We start from the raw sequence: 17,122 nt of genomic DNA on the forward strand, positions 1-17,122 counted from the left end.
GACATAGAAAATCTAATATGGACCTATTACCATGCGACCTAGGGTAAGCTTATTCCATACTAAATTCTCTAAATCAACACAGTTACGTGCGACAACTCGTTTCATTATTGCCGAGAATCGCAATAAACCACAACAACGAGAAAATGAGGGAAATAAAATTGAATTCCGCAAACGTAGTGTATAATTATAAACCATGATGGTACTAGAGCGCGGGATGGCCAAATAAATACGGTGCTCCAAACGACGCCCGAGCGACCGTTCAGGAAATTGTATAATACCGCACCCAAGTGTGTGTGCGTGTGTGTGTGTTGGCATCGATGTATATAGTCTTCGATGTGTGTTGGTGTGTGTGTGTCTTTAGCGTGTGCCAGGTTAGTACCCTGTGAAGGCTATCGTGTCCAATACTAGGTTGCACGCGCCAGACCCAGACACCCACCATGGCTTTTCTATGTAGATCGTAATGTGGGGTCATTGGCTAGCAGGAGTGCCCGGTTACAAAATATATAAATAAATGTTCGATGTTGAATTGATTTTTTACCAAAGGATAGGGACTCGAGTAGCCGTAACGGGATTTTTTCAAGGCCTCGGCAGTAGTATTGAAGCATCAGAGGATGTTACCTCTGGAAACCAATGATGACTCTCAACTATTAAGAAGTTAGAATGGTTATTTAGATATTGGTGTTTAAGTTGTGGGATGCTAAAAAGATGTGATTGTACCATATTGTACTTAGCTTAGGCTTAAGTACTCTTGTTTTGTATGTACACAAATGCTATTTGTGACCTCCAATAATCTAATAACTTACGGTCCATGGGATCAAGAAGTGACACGGAATGTATCATGCAATAATAGTGCAATAAAAGTGGAACAGTTTAAGAGCTAATGGATCTGTCTACAGCTGCGGAGTATAACAATTCCTTGATAGTTTAGTAATGGTTTCTAAGTCGAGCATTTCACCAACCGATTATGGATACTAAATTCTAGTAAATACACTTTACTGTAACCTATACTCTACAAGGCCACACTAAAAAAAATACGAGCTATGCCTGTTTGTCTGTCTGTAATTTAAATCTCGAAATCCAAGGGAAGGATTTTTATTAAATTTTGGATCTAGGGACTTATAGCCATAAAAACTTGATTGGTGACAGCCACTACCTCAGGTAAATTTGTATTTCACTATACAACTCGTTTGAAAATTAAAAAAAAATAACATTGGCCTTACGGGTTGCCAAAAAACTATGTTGGTTGAAAAAATAACAATTAAAAAGTAAACAAAAGAAACACGTGTTTATAACAAGCCATCCACAGTATACTAGCAAATTATAAAATACAGTACAAAGTGGTAAACATCCGTCGATGTAACTATTGAGCAAAGATCACATTGAAGATTACTCGATATAGGGGAAAATAGAGCAAGTCAGTGTTGATAAGTGATCACTGTTTCGTGTTGGTGCCATTTGAGTGCACTGGCATCTACTCAATGTTTCACTCTTATTTAAGGGTAGATTTTACAACTTGTATAATCTTAAATCAGAAGTATGAGTTGGTACTATTAATATCACACCCAAACTAAATTTCAAAGTAAGTTTTAAATAAAACTTGTTGGTTTGAAATCTTTGAAATTTATATGAAAGTCAAGAAGCAAACGTGTATTTAGACAACATTGAAAAAATTACAGCTTTTCGTTTGCCCGAACCCAATATAATATCTCTTTTGAAATGTCACTCACCAAAATAGAATCTTTATGTTCTTTACGTGTTCAAGGGGATACACAGAAACGCTTTTTAAGCACTTATGTGTATATGTAATATATGTATGTATGTAAGGTCAGCCAGGGTTTTAATTAAAACTCATATTGGAATTGAAGTTTGGCCTGTTTGCTCTTTGGAAAACGTTTTTTAGCAAGTTGACAATATGAGACGAGGTAAAAATCAACAGTCAGTGTGTACTGATGTTTTCCATTATCCTCCACGAATATGATCAGATTTTTACTTTAAATAGTTGATACAGCTTTGCATTTTTACATAAATCTGATTCAGCTCAACGGACGAAATTGTGTTTTATTTATATTTCAATGATCTACGTTGATTTTGTGTTCATAGAATGACATTTCAATCAGCCTAAACGTATTTTGTTAGTTCAAAATATATTAATTTTCACATGCTTTTTGAAATTTTTGACGCCTATTCTGTACTCCATGTTCAAGAATAAAGTATTCTGATTCTGATTCATTTATGTGTTAAACATTATGATTTCATACATCTTGTATTAAAACGAGGGTTTAACGTGCTAGATGCTAATAATGGAACATTACAAAAAAAAATCAGCTGATTGCATTGTTGTAATTAATAATATATTCCACTCTAGTATTAAATTCACGTTGTATTTCCGTACACAACCACTGAGCTAAAATTATAACTGGAGGTAGCACTGCCATGGCAGAAGTCTGTCAAAAGCGTGTCGCTGATTTTGTTAGGTTGGTACAGCAGCGAGTTTTCTTATCATAGCAATAACATGGCTTCTATAACTAGGTTGGTATAGCAGTGAGTTTTTTTATCCAATAACATGGCTTCTTTTTAACTCACACCTCACGCAAACATGGCGACATGCATCTTTGACATTCAGTGCTACCTCCAGTTAGAATTATAGCTTAGTGTACACAACCTTTTATTCACTATACTGTGCAATGTAGTTTTTCTATGAGGTTATTATAACTTTTCATTAATAATAACAAGTTATCCAACAACATTTAATAAGACAAACTATGTTGAGATTTGCAACACATTGTGGATATAAAAAGTACAATAAAATTGCAATTGAAAACATGAAAGATGAAAACATGGTTTGATTGACACTTCTTTTTAACGCTTTTAGAATTAAGTTTAGCTGCCAAAACACTCTTGCTATTAATAAGTGCCTGCCACGAACCGCCTTAGAACTAGTTTTCATAATTTCATTGTACTTAGAAAACAAAACAAAAGTAAAAGAGAAAAATCTGTAAACTTTGTTTGTAATTTTTTTGAATCTATTGGTCCTCGCCGACAAGTTTTGTAAACTTGGCGAGGCCATGCTTGTAACATCCTAAATAAATATATTTGAATTTGAATTTGAATTATTTTATTTTACATACCAAAGGACAAACTCCATTTTAATTATAGTTTAAATATTGTAACTGAAGTCAAGTTCAAGGTAACGTATAACTGGTTTAGGTTCATTGGTATCATGGTTTCTTTTTATACAGGCATACTTACTTCCTTCTATGTTCGTTTACTTATTTAAAACTAATGTATCAAATGAAACTATCAAATATCCGCTACTTGTTTTTACTATAAGGAAAGTGTGAATCGTATACTCTGGATCACTACAAAATAATAGAAACGCATAATTATTTAGTCCATATAAACGTGTTCAGGCGTTAACACAAAACAACTCCTTAAGATTTTACAATTAATTGGTTTGGAATGTCAACTTGCAGTGTCAAAAGTAATTTTTTAAACTAGTAGCCAATTAAAGTTTCAAATCGTATCAATGCACTTACCTAAACGAACGTACATAACATTATAAATATGTTTTTATAACTATTGTTGAATAATCAAATAAAATATAGCTAGTGCTTTGTTGTTTACGCTTATAACCAAACAAATACTTTCATTGTGACTGGTGTTGAAGAACATTAGCCTACATCATTTTACTTTAACAAACACAAAAGTCTTAATAATCATAACTCTGAATTAAACTATGATATAAAACAAAGCAAATGATTAAATTAAAAAGTTTAGTTGGAATATATACATAGGTAGCCTATATCTTGTATAAAGCTCTTAGTTACAGATTATACTATTGTTCCAACTTGCTAGTTATGCCAAGGAAGCCATGCGGGTAATGACGTCATTGACACTGTAGAATAGACTTTCAACCATCCTGATATTATTAGTTAATTAATATTCTGGTTTTGGGTTTCGGGGTTTGTGGTTTTAGTTTCCTTCATGAATAGATCTAATTGTTCATTGAATCGATTGTATTAAACCAACCAAATATATCCAACAATTGATTAGATGTACTTCATTTTAGAAGCTAATATATTTTATTGGCTGCAATTTTTGTTAGGGCAAATAAATATTGCTCTAAATTATTTTAGAGCTATATTTATCTTTTAAATATTCATTTTACCATTTATTTCGATTTAGCTTGTGAGTAATTTTGTAACTGCAAAGAAATGAGCTAAGCTTTCAGTATAACATTTTGAATATTTATAACAGATAAACAGATATATAACAGCTTATAACAGATATACTAGACAAGTTTTAAAAACCAAACCAACAATAATAATAAAATTGAAGGAGTATACAATAATTCAATAAGTAAAAAGTTATAAGAAAAAATATAATTCTAATAGGCTAACCAACGCTTTTGTACATAGCCATATTTTTAAACACGGATTCACAGTTTAAACATGAGTCTTATGGGTAACATGGGTCTTATAAGAAAAGTGTTTTTAAATAACACTGCGAAAACTCCAAAATTGTAACAAAAGTAGTGTATATTTACTGTACTTTGAAAATATCAACTAGCACCTACCAGCTTAACAAAACTGTAGGCGAATTAGGTTTAGTTAGGATTAGTTAGGTTAGTTTAGTCAGTTATTTTATGTTTCCGGCAAAAACATTTGGGTATTAAATACTGCTATATGTGACTAACCTAACCTATCATTAGTTAAACTAACCTAAACAAACCTAACCTAACCTAACCAAACCAAACCAAACCTAACCTAACCTAACTGTTTTGTAGCGGCTGATAATGAATGACAACTTGAAACGCCCTTTAACCTTCAAATAGTCGTCTGCTCCGAATACTTTCCTTCAGGCAAAAATTCAATTTGCCTGAATTGGGACATAATTGAAGTTGATCCATACTTGGCTCAGAATTACCCTTACATCTCTTTCTACACTTGTTTTGAAGTTGAAAACTTTCCAATCAAATGCGAGAAAAGGGATAGCAAATGACAACCAATAAATAAAAGATAAAGTTTGACTCAAATAATGGTTGCTTTCTAGGTCACCAAACCTAATCTCGAGGAGATGAAAACATATTTACATGTTAGTTTGCCAACCTCTACTTCCACAATAAATTGGCACTTTAAGGAAACGAGCAAATCAAAATTATAAATAACTTAGTTAAAACAATTCAACATGTAAAAGCTAGATGTTATTAGTGGAAATACCTATTGAAACACTGTTTGACCACTATACAAAATTAATTGGAGTTAAATTACAAAGTAAATTTAATGTAACATTGTTTAAACTTCGAACATGGTACATTTGTTTAGCATTGTGCAGGTGATTATGGAATATACTCTAATTAACTCCTATAGCAAATAACATTCCTGCTTCTAAAACGTTATACAGGGTGGCTGAAAAGTAACTTGCACCCCCCCTTAACTTTTAAACCATTTAAGATATTTAAAATCGGTTTGCGGCAACCTTCTTAGATATGAGAGGCTACAATAATTATGGTCAATTTTGAAAATTTTGCCATTGGGGGTAGCGGGGGTAGGGGGTAGCTCAACATTTTCAAATGACAAGTATAGTCGAGTTTGGTATCATTTTACAGGTCTTGACGAAACATAAACATTGACATAAAGAAAACCAAAATCGGCTCACTAATAACAAAATGGCGCCCTAAAACGTTTCAAATCCAAATAACCATGAGGCTGGCAAAAAAATTAACTTGCACCCTCTTTAACCTTTTGACTATTTGAGATATTTGAAATCAGTTTGTGGAAACTTGTTTGGATATAAAGAGCTACAATAATTATGGTCAATTTTGAAAATTTTGCCCTTAGGGATAGCGGGGGTAGGGGGTAGCTCAAAATTTTCAAATAGCAAGTATAGTTGAGTTTGGAATCATTTTGTAGGTCTTGACAAAACATAACATTTAACATAAAGAAAATAGAAATCGGAGCATTAATAACAAAATGGCAGCTAAAAATGATTGAGACAATGGTTATTTAAAGTAATTTTGAACTGCCAAACCGATTTCAAATATCTCAAATAGTCAAAAGGTTAAAGAGGGTGCAAGTTAATTTTTTGCCAGCCTCATGTTTATTTGGATTTGAAACGTTTTAGGGCGCCATTTTGTTATTAGTGAGCCGATTTTGGTTTTCTTTATATCAATGTTTATGTTTCGTCAAGACCTGTAAAATGATACCAAACTCGACTATACTTGTCATTTGAAAATTTTGAGCTACCCCCTACCCCCGCTACCCCTAAGGGCAAAATTTTCAAAATTGACCATAACTATTGTAGTCTCTCATATCCAAGAAGGTTGCCGCAAACAGATTTCAAATATCTCAAATGGTTGAAAAGCTAAGGGGGGGGTGCAAGTTACTTTTCAGCCACCCTGTATATATGTTCCAGTAAGTTGAGTTCATTCTATCAAACACATACGAATTCGCGTGAAATGTTATTATGTTTTCAAAATACATGTTTCTAACGAATTTCGCTCCATGGAAGTAGATATTACCGTAGGTCTCATGCTAAGACCTAAACCCGGCACCAAATAACTCTTGCATTTTGATGTTCCAAGGGATAAAAAATTATTCGTAAATTTTTATATATATTTAAAGATTCTAAAGTGTATCTATATCTCCATAAATATGATAACTCGAGTAATTTGGTCAAATTTTGATGCAATTTGTCATGAACGTTAAGGGTTGCATAGAGAATTGAATCAGTTCGCGGGCCAGTACTTTAACAACGAAGGTTACGGAAAAAGATTTCAAAAACCATAGTCAAAAACTGCCGTGGTATTCTTAAGGAGAATAAAAAAAACTGTTTCAGGTTGCTTGTTTATAATTATATATTGATAGCATTTGGCAATGTTTTTTTCATCATGTACAACTATTAAAATTTAATAAGAAATAGTATATTTAATTACTAAGACCGAAAGTGGCATTTTCCGTCGCGTGCTCAAGGGAAACCCAATTTACGTGCGAGGCGAAGCCGAGTATGTGAGAACTATTTTCACGTACGAGGCGAAGCCGAGGACGGGAATAATGGAGCAAGTGCCGGATAATAACTTTTGGTACAAGTTATGAATGATACTTTTCATCACGACGCAAAAACATAGATTAGCAGACCTCAGTAGTATTACAACTATTTTATTTCTCAATTAATTTTATTGAACATCAAAATAAAAAAAAATCAAAAAGGAAACCTACGTATATTTCTCAATAATTGTGTCTAAACATGAAAATAAAAGAATAAATCTACTTTTAATAATACATTCAGCTGATTCAAATCATTAAATTAAACCGTAAAAAAACACTATCGCGCGTATAGAATAAATGGATAACTAATCGAGAGCGAGTGAAAGTAAATTTAGAGCAAGGGAAAATCAGCTGATCGATTTTCCCTCGCCCTAAATCAGAGCTTGGGAAACGACTACTTTCATTGATGTCAGCTGTTATTGAAAATAGTTACTTTCGTTAAGGAGTGATGAAAAAGTTATTCCTCCCCCGTAGCAGCATACCTCATTAAATGTAATGTAATTTTAATTATCAATTATCAATCATTAAGGGAATCATTGGGAATAAATTGGACATGTTGAAGAAAACATTTTTATAAAAATCTTAGGAAAATGGGAATTTGCTTAGTCTGTAGGTTTACTGTGATGGTGGTATTTAATTATTGTTAGCAGTCTTGAGGAAATTATGGTGACAATAATGTTGATGTTGAAGATGACACGTATAAGCTACCACCAATCTAAATTTAAATATTTACACACGATTCAATGCAATATTATATTGATGCTTGGGTACACGTTAACTATGAAAATAAAACCATTGAGTATAGAGTTTCCTAGTTCACAATACGAGAAAAACTGGTGCTTAACATGAGTCAACAAAATTGAAAAAATCTACTACAAACAAAATTTTTAGAAAGAATAATGGTCTCCTAGTATTTACTTATTGCTCATAGTTGTCTCCCGGAAGACACTCTTTACAGTTTTAATATTTCCAAGACTGGGTGACAAGTGTTAAACTTTTTACTTCTTATAACTTAGTTGGCGTCCCAAACAGATGTTGATTTTCAACCCACATGAGATCAGCGCTAGTTCAATATTGCACGTTCCGAACGTGTGCGACATTTATGATGTGCAATATTTGTACAAACGTTTTACTGCATGCAATGTGTCAAGTACGAACTAACATCGTTCCGAAGTTGTATATTACTTTTTAGAATTCTATTTAAGTTAAAAACTGTAGAAAATTCTCTTAATACTAAAACCTTAAAACGTTCAAATACAAATATTTATAGATTCAAGATTTTTAAATAGATTAGACAAAAAATATAAATTGACTTACCGCTCATAAAAATGTATAGCTACCAAACAATATTTGAGGTGCCTACATTCACTTAAGTAATAAAATAAATCGTCATAACATATTTATGTAACTTATTTACCACGGTGTTTTTTTTATTTCTTCACAATAAGAATAAAATATTTCATAACAAGAGTAGATAGTGGCCCATTACATAAACTCGAGACCATATGTTTGAAGTGCGGAATTTATCGAGAACCCTTTTTCCCTCGTGTTTTGAACATTAATTTTCGCTACACTGCAAAGACTAGTTATTTTTAAATTAAAATATACATTTGAATATTTCTCTATTTCAGGTAGGTACATTTCAAAACGTGTAGAATTACAGTTTTGGCTGTTGAAAATAAAAATAGTTGAAACAAGAAGAAATGTTTGGTTGTTGATGTAAAAAAAGTAAAAATAAAATAAAAAAAATACAGTAAACATTTAATTTCGAATGCTCATCGTTTTAATTACATTCGTTTTGCGTAGTTAACAAAGTAATAATTAATTTCCTTAGGTGATAAACATATAACGAAAGCCGGATATTTTACTAGTGCAGCAAAAAACTAGTGCTTGGTAGAAAAATTTACCGCCAACAAAGTCACCCGTTTAACAAGTAAAATGACGAATTTGAACTAAAAATTTGTCGATTTTAAACGTAACCTAGCCATAACAATACGATACAAACCGGTTCCGTCTTGTCCTAGGTTTCTTGTGTCACATGTGAATCCAGTTAGTAACGTCTCCTTCATCAATCTTCATTAAAGTCTTCTCGCTCGCTCTATCTCATGCTGCATCTCGTTGGAACGACTCACTGCAAGGAACATTGTGACTATAGAGAGCGTTAAATGTATACTGAGTTCTAAGAAATATTACAAGACTGAATCACAGGAGCAATAACTTTTTCATATTATTTGGTTCGAAAAGTAACATTGATAACTACTATTCTTTCAAAAACGTCCATTTCATAGTGATCCTCTTATTATGTTGGTTAAACTATCAGTGCAACTTTCGGATAATTTTCATCCAGTGTTGTCTAGATTAGATATTCATGCAATATGACTAAAGAAGTTTCAAGTACATCAAGTGAATCTTGTCTTTGGTAAGCTTGTAAAAACTCACGTAACAAGATGTTTATTTTTAGATATAGTCCTTAACTTTACAATATGAAATCACACATGACGCGCAAGCAGCTGGTAAGATTTTTTCAGGATGACCGAATCTAATATATTTTAAAGATCTGGAAACCCATAATGCAAAGTAAAATCACACTATACATACTGTTATCACCGTGCGGTTAAAAACCGAGAAGAAGAACAAGGGTTACAACCCCTCATGCACAAAATAGTAACATTTTAAAACTTAACCTTAGTTCTTGATTTTCTGACAAATTTAGATGAACCACAATACCCGCATTATGTAATTTTAAATCTTAAAAATGCTTGCTGGAATGGCATTTTTAATTTCAAAGTGGCTTTCTTATAAAATTCAGACGTTAGTTTGGACTCTAGTTAGAGACTCACTTTTTAAAGTATTTTAAGGATCTTAAAGTGTAAATATGTGATGTGATCAACATTGTTTCTTATTATGAGTCTCTTAACTAGACATCAACTTATGTAGAACTTGCCCGTCCACTGTCATATAATTCAAGAAGAAATCTTCACTTGATCAACAAGGTTTATTATTTTATTGTTATTTAGTTTAGGTGGTACCTACTCGCATTGACCTTAAAGGCTATAATTGACATATTATCAACAATATATCTTCATAAAACCAACAGCTTCTGGGTTATGTAGCACTTTATAACATCCAATCATATGTACAGACATTGACTTTATATCTTTCGAAGCGAAATGTTCATATGATCAAAATTGTTGGTTATAGCGAATTTCCCTATAGGGAAGTAGCTATTACCGTAGGTCTCATTGTAAGCCTAAGCCCGGGACCAATTTACTTTTTCATTTTGATGTCCCCAGAGGCCAAAAACACGATAACTTGAGTAACTTTTGTCCGATTTTTATAAAATTTGGTTTGAAGGTGTAAGGCGGGATAAACTTGAATGAGTTCGCGAACCAGCATAATCGGACTATGGGAACGGGGGTTAATGGGGGGTTTTATGGGGTAAAAATAGGTTTTTCCCATTTTTGACCCTAAAAACACAAAATTTTACAATTTCTTTTCAAACCATTTTGTAGAGCTTAAAAAACAAATAATTTAGTATATTGAAGCGTTTTTATGCGCCTAATTGTTACGGAGAAAATTCAAAAAAATTGTAATTTTAAAATTCCCATGTTATTCTTATAGAGAATAAGTCAGCCGTTTTAGTTTGCTTGTTTATGGACATATTTTGATCAAATTTGGAAAATACATTAATTTCTTACTAAATTAATTTCTTTACCACAGCACCTTTTAACATTTTATATAAAAAAAACTTTTACCCTCCCTGTTGCAGCATACCTAAGTACTCATTAAACTAATTCTGTTTGAATAGGGAATAAATGTGATATTTTTAAGGAGACATTTTAGTTTAAATCCAATCAGGCAGATGGAAATTTGCTAAGTCTGCAGGTTTGCTGCGACGGGGGTATTTTATGAACGTCTCGTTAGCGTGGCCCGGTCGTGCTCACTTGCGGCAAATTATAATTATAATTAAGACTGATCTTATCACACAGTCAAGACTTGTCAGCGACCAATTAATGAAGGTGGTGATTTGATTAAGCCGTTACCTACAGGGTAAATTTCCTTGTTTAAGAAGCTAGTTTCGTAAGTTTTAACAGACACCCACAATAAGTGTTAATTGTAAAAAATAAGTACAGATAGAGTAATTAATTACTGATAAAGTAAGTAAGTACTAATAAAGTAAGTACTGGTCTTAAATTGTGGAAAAGACTATGAAAGTAAATTCAAAAACTGTAGTTAAGTTTTCGATAAGTATACACTCAAAGAAATCCGATTCTACAGATTTTGGGTTGAGAATCGTAGTCATATCATGTCTTCTGTAATTCTAAGGAAAATGAGTCATTTTACAGACGAGTCAAAATTCATTTATCGCAACTCTAGAAGAAACTCCCGTTCCCCGTTTAACCCGGTTTCATGTTCGGGCTCTAGACAAGCTAAGAGTTAAGGGATAAGTGTGAGCCAAGAACACTATTCACCATACAAAACAGTAGAGCAAGACGTATGAAAAAGCTTCATTTACCCGAGAAAGTTTTGATGAAATGAATTAAAAGTAAAACAACGTTTTTAGTCCATCAACAATGAAATGAAGAATTGTAAAAAATGTACAAAATAATTATGTACTTTAAAAAGAAAAATCCTATAAGTTAGTTTAATACATAAACTAGCAACTATTCGAAGAAGTCTCTTTTGCGTCTAAAACGAACAAAAAAATTTTTGATTGTAGGGTAAAACTGGAGGAAACAGAATTTAAAATTGGCTATTGATAAGGAAAGCAGAAGAAGCTACCACCACTGATTCATAAAACATTGTGTAGTGATAGCAATTTTATATTTGTAACATTTAAAACTGGCAACTGGTTAAATATGTTGGCCTTCATTATGGGATCCAATTAAATCCCTTTCAGAACTTTTTCAAATAAAAACATAAAACAATAATACAGGGTTATTCTAAATGACGGACCCATTTTTAATGCTTTATAATTTTTATACTATTAAACTTACCGCTATAAAATACACATCAAACGAAAAAGCAACTCAAAGAGTTTATGCCTTCCAAAGACACATCATTTAACAAAATCGATCCAACAAAACTGTAGATTTAATTGTACAAAGTTAAAAAGTAATCTCCAACTATTTTAACAACTAGAAATTTGGAGGTTACTTGACGTTTTTGCAAATAACTTTTAAATGGTGAGGAAATCGACCTAAGTGGAAGGTAATATTCCGAAAGAGAATAAAATTTCCTACAATCTACTATTATGCATATCTTGAAAATACTCAATAAATGTAGCCTAAATTTGGCTTAAAATAAAAAAAGTGTGAAATTTAATGTTTGCTATGTTTATTGTCTACATTGAAGACGGGGATTTTCAATTTTTTTCATTTTGAGGCAATTTTTGGTAACTTTTTTGAGTGTTTTCAAAAAATGCCTCATACTAGATTGTAGGAAATTTTATTCTCTTTCGGAATATTACCTTCCACTTTGGTCGATTTCCTCACCATTTAAAAGTTATTTGCAAAAACGTCAAGTAACCTCCAAATTTCTAGTGGTAAAAAAAGTTGGAGATTACTTTTTAACTTTGTACAATTAAATCTACAGTTCTGTTGGATCGATTTTGTTAAATGATGTGTCTTTGGAAGGCGTAAACTCTTTGAGTTGTTTTTTTCGTTTGATGTGTATTTTATAGCGGTAAGTTTTATAGTTTAAAAGTTATAAAGCGATAAAACTGGGTCATTCATTTTGAATAACCCTGTACTATCAACATATACTAACTTTAACCTATATTCTACAGATAACTGTAGCTATTCTAGTTGCAACCGCTTAGACTGGCTCCAGTCCAAGATCGAACATCTGTTGTAACCACTTCAGCCAAAGAGTAACAGTTAAGCTTTGGTTGCATGTTCTAGTGTCAATGGTATGAAGTAACTAGGTTACAACAGATGGAAACACTTATAAGTCCTAAAGGATAGAGGTAGCCTCCTAAAACGAACTTCGTTTGTAATTAGTGAAATTTGTGTATGCATTTTATGTAAAAGTATTAGGGTCCGAGAATTGCTCGAGGTGTTTGATTTGTTCAAGAGATTAAAAAATAAAACCTAAAAAAGCCTATAAATATTTTCAGTTTTGCTACGATTAATTAAGTTGTAAAGTCAATTCGTTTTCGGTAGACATTTGCTCATTCTTAATTTACTTAACAAACATTTTCATGTGGACGAGCAATCTATATTGAAAATTTCTACAATAAACTTCAATATACAAAATCATGATACACAACATCTGTTGAGCGTTATAGTCACTGGGATCGCGGAACTTCTCAACTAACTACGGGATCGTGGAACAACGCATCAATTCTGGCGGCGCATCGTCGAAAACTACAAAACGTTTATAAGTTAATAATACATATGTTAATTTATAAAAAAACATTATAAATCATAGTTTATTTACTTGATATGTTGTTACCAGAGGCTGAAGATGGGTTTTGATATAAACTCGAAATATACCTCCACATTTTTTTATTAAATTGTGTATCATTTTAATTTAGTGATGAGTAGCCATAAAACCAAGAATAACTACAAAACGTCTTTGGAATTTCCTCTTGACTTTTGTTATTATCACTTTGGTTAGTGATACATCCAAATGTATTATATAATCAATGCTAAATAGCATTCATAGAATTGTCCTGTATTTTGTAATTTGTTACTTTACTTTCGATTATTTGTTACAACCCTATAAGCATATGTTACAATTCATTTTATTACATTTTAGTAAAACTGCCATAGCTACTTGACAGTCCATAAGACTAATGTTAAAAATATTAACTTTTCATTTTAAGTTTTTAACGAAAATCGAATTTTCCCAAAACAAAGCCTAGCATGGATGTTGTTTTTAGCCTAAAACCATTGACTATATATAAAACTCAGACATTTTTAACAATTTGGAGGAAATCATAGGAACCGTTTTTGAAATCATTGTGCGCAAACGTTACTCATATTATAGTAACTCATATTATAAACATTCCAAAATAGCAGTAAAATTCAACCTTTTTAAAATGTCTGACCCTATGTTATTTTTTATCACAGCTCAGCAGAAACATGTTTGTGTTATTCATGAAGAGAACCACAACTGTTTTGCCGGCGGCTTGTTTACATAACAAACTAAATTTATTTATCCAGGTAAAACCTTTATATGGAATATTTTCCTTATAGTTCACTATTAAAATGTTGTTACTGCATTTGGCTCATTTTTGTAGTCTCATCATAGACGATTTAAAAAGACAACAAGAATTAATAAGCAACGCTTCGTACATATACTCATGTTAATAATATGATTTTAATTGAAAATTTTGCAACACAATTTTACGTTCAAGGAAATCTAAACCCTGGGCATCTAAAAATCATCTAAAACGTGGGCTTAATGCTTGGTTACAATATTATACCAACCCTACACATTTGTTATGTTGTACTGTCATTAACAGACAAATCATCAAACACCTTTGGAAACTTTAACCTGATAACTAAGAGGTATTTTGACACTGAAATGAAGTATATCAAATATCTTTAATACCATTAACCTCATGATACTTATATTAATGTAATCACAGTTTTAAAAACTAAAAGCCCTGACAAAAATCAAGATACGGGGATTTACAGTAATTTAACGAATAAGAATTTAATTTAGCCATAAAAACGACTTCAAATTGTTTGTTTTATTTGAAAATAAAGAAAGCCATTAAGTGAACGTCCGCAATCAAATCTTCCATTCAAATTAATTTTCATTCAAACAATGAATTTTATCTCAGAAACTGACAGTAAAAACTGTAGAAAAGAACCTGACGTGAAAAGAATGGGTGAACAAGAAAAGAGTTGGTGTCAAGAACTCTTCAGTCAAGTGGAATAATTGAAACGCAACAATCGTTTAGAGCTTCTATTGTTCTACAGCTGTGAATCATCACTCATCTGTCACAATTAATTGTAGATTATTCAAATGGCAGCGAAACATAATTTTAAATATGATAAAGTATTTATGAGATTGGGATATGAGAAACAACTGTTAAAATACTTACCAATCCAAATATTTGGAATAATGCTTTGCTTTGTTCCATTCAAAGGTTTCCAAAGCTCAATAGTTCCTAGTAGTTTAGTTAATGAAGTCATTTTTAGGCTATCGCAATACTTATACCAGACATTGTACACATTTAGCACAAAAATACACAATAATTACCATCTTTATACTCCGAATTGGGAAGAAAATCACCATGCCAACCTTTGAAGCTATTATAATTTAATAATATGGTTGACTGCCTATTTGATATTAAACAGTTTGTAATAAATAAATTGAGGTTATTACTAAATTCAGACTTTTACACCTGTAATAAATCATTGACCCATCTAGGCTTATAACATTAGTCTACAGCTTGCAGTTAAAGTTTGATTATTTTTTTAAATAAGGATGTAAAATGTAAGTTTTTCACATTTAAGATTTTCTTCTGACTCCTAGTGGGCTGACCTTCTGAAAAGGTAGCGCATCTTTGAATAATGTGTTAAAATTATCTTAATTCCCAGTGACTGTGTACCAAGTTTTGAAGCTATATCTATATATATAATACGTGAAGCCGTTTTTTGTTAACGCAACTCCTCCCTTATTAGTGGACCAATTTCAACGTTTAAGGTGTCAAAGATTCGTCTCAATATGTAGTTTTGCAATAAGGTTTTATAATTTTTAAATTCCTACTCCTAAGGGCGTAGGGCTCTCTCAAAGGTCGGGTTTTCTCCATAAGAAATGCATAGAACAATTTTAAAAACAAAAAACAGCTGTTTATAAAACTAACTTATTAGCTTTTTGGGAGTAAATATTAATGTTTGTAATATTCAGTAGGTAAAACAGTTAAACAATGTTGTTGGAAGAATAGAAAATGCCTTATGTTCAAAGAAGAAATATTGAAAACGGGAGGATGAGACAATTAGTAATATGATATCTTATGCGTATGAGGAGAGTAGTAAATGAGAGGCCTGGTTTGACTGAATTCACCAACACATTCCAGACATTTCAAGTAAAAAATAAGAAGTTCCAAAAACTCATTTGCTATTAAAAGTTTAAGTTTCAATATTAGACAAAACATAAGTGAAGGAATTAGTGTTTATGTAACTTATTCAACGATCGAGTATAGTTACGGTCAAGTTTATTTTTATTATTCAGGAGAGGCAAATAATATACGCTGTTCAAAAAGATCAAATGAAATTTGTATCCAAATCTTATAGCTACAAGAGTTATCCAACCTATTTCGACAAATGAATCCATACTTCCAAAACTTTGGGATAGGAGGAAACTCCACTGAACAACGTGAGAACGTTCTGATGTGGGGCATATAAGTTACTGTGACTGACAGACAACACGTTAAAATACGTTAACCAACTCTCGAATTGAAGCAGATCATTTACCATTCATTAGAAGTTGTCAGTTAAAACTGAGAGCAGAAATAAAGTAGGTGAACCTTGACGACGCAAATAGAGATATTTAAAATTAGTCTCTAACAAGTGTTTAAACAACTCAACTCGAATTTAAGGATAACGTTTTCCTCGGTGTTTCATACTATGCGGCTCATCGAGCCGCACGGGTTCTCTAGTTTATATTACTTTTTGAAATATTTAACCGTCCCTGGACTTTTTTCCACCCTGTATAATACGTATAAAAATGGGTAGTTTTTTTAGATATATTATAATAATTTCTTTGGCATTACTATACTCTAGGCACCCATTACAACTGTAAGCTTGGGGAGATAAGTTAACAACGGTTCGTTACAAATCTATAATGTTTAACCGTTTTTCACCACACTATGACGTTTTTGGCTGTATTACATACGTTTATTGGTGGCTGAAAGTTACGTTTTGCTGGCCATGCCAGCTGTCGCCAATTTGGGGACCGAGCAGGTTTTTACAGGCCGGGGCCGCAAAATCAGCTGTCCGCTTACTTACTTAAAACATGAATGCGTTTTAAATACACAATCAAATTCCATAGCATTGCAATATAGAATTGTGTTATTGTCACCGTTGCCTAGCAACTATTTATTTATATTTTTGCTG

Source organism: Macrosteles quadrilineatus, unplaced genomic scaffold, assembly GCF_028750875.1.
Source record: "Macrosteles quadrilineatus isolate MER2022 unplaced genomic scaffold, UCM_ALF_1.0 Scaffold_3__2_contigs__length_128488019, whole genome shotgun sequence".
NCBI lineage: Eukaryota > Metazoa > Arthropoda > Insecta > Hemiptera > Cicadellidae > Macrosteles > Macrosteles quadrilineatus.